A 776-nucleotide genomic window follows, 5' to 3' on the forward strand; every position below is an offset into this window, starting at 1 on the left:
TAAAATTGTGTAATAAGAATTATTAAAAAAATAAAATATATTTATTTTTAAAATTTAATAATTTTATACCGAGCAGCTTTTTTAAACTTTTTATTATTGTATTTTTTAGAAAATATTTTATAAATGAAATTTTGTTTTAATTTTTTGTATATCTTTTAAGTAGTTATCCAAATATTTTTATAAAAATTTGAATTAAATGATCAAGTCGTTTGACACTTATAAAATATATTATATTTTTATATTTTTGTCACATTTTAAATCATTCAAAAATTTATTTATAGTTTGTAACGCATGTTAAATTTATATACTTCATGTGTTGACATCAAAAGAAAGAATTTTAGCATAAAAAAATAAAAAATAAGAAAAAAATATTTATACAAAAATTTAGACAAATATAAAACAAGCTCTTATGTGAAGGGACATATTCTAAATATAACTATTTGTGTATTTTTTTATGAATTTAAACTTTAAAAAATGGTATCTTGAGGAACTATTTTATATGTAAATAAATACAAATTTTGATAGTAGAAAATGATAAAAAAAAAAGTTACAAATAACGCAAACTAATATTTAGGGTTAAGTACGATTTTGATTCCTAAGGTTTAGGCCGAAAATTGTTTTCGTCCCTAATTCTTTTTTGCATACAAAATCATCCTTAAGGTTTAACTTGATTTTAAAACCATCTTTTTTACTTAAATATTAAAATTCTTGGACCAAATTATCCCTAACAAAAAAATATAAAATAAAAAAAGAACAAAATAAGAGAAAAAGAGTGT

This window comes from Arachis duranensis, chromosome 3, assembly GCF_000817695.3.
Source record: "Arachis duranensis cultivar V14167 chromosome 3, aradu.V14167.gnm2.J7QH, whole genome shotgun sequence".
NCBI classification, from domain to species: domain Eukaryota; kingdom Viridiplantae; phylum Streptophyta; class Magnoliopsida; order Fabales; family Fabaceae; genus Arachis; species Arachis duranensis.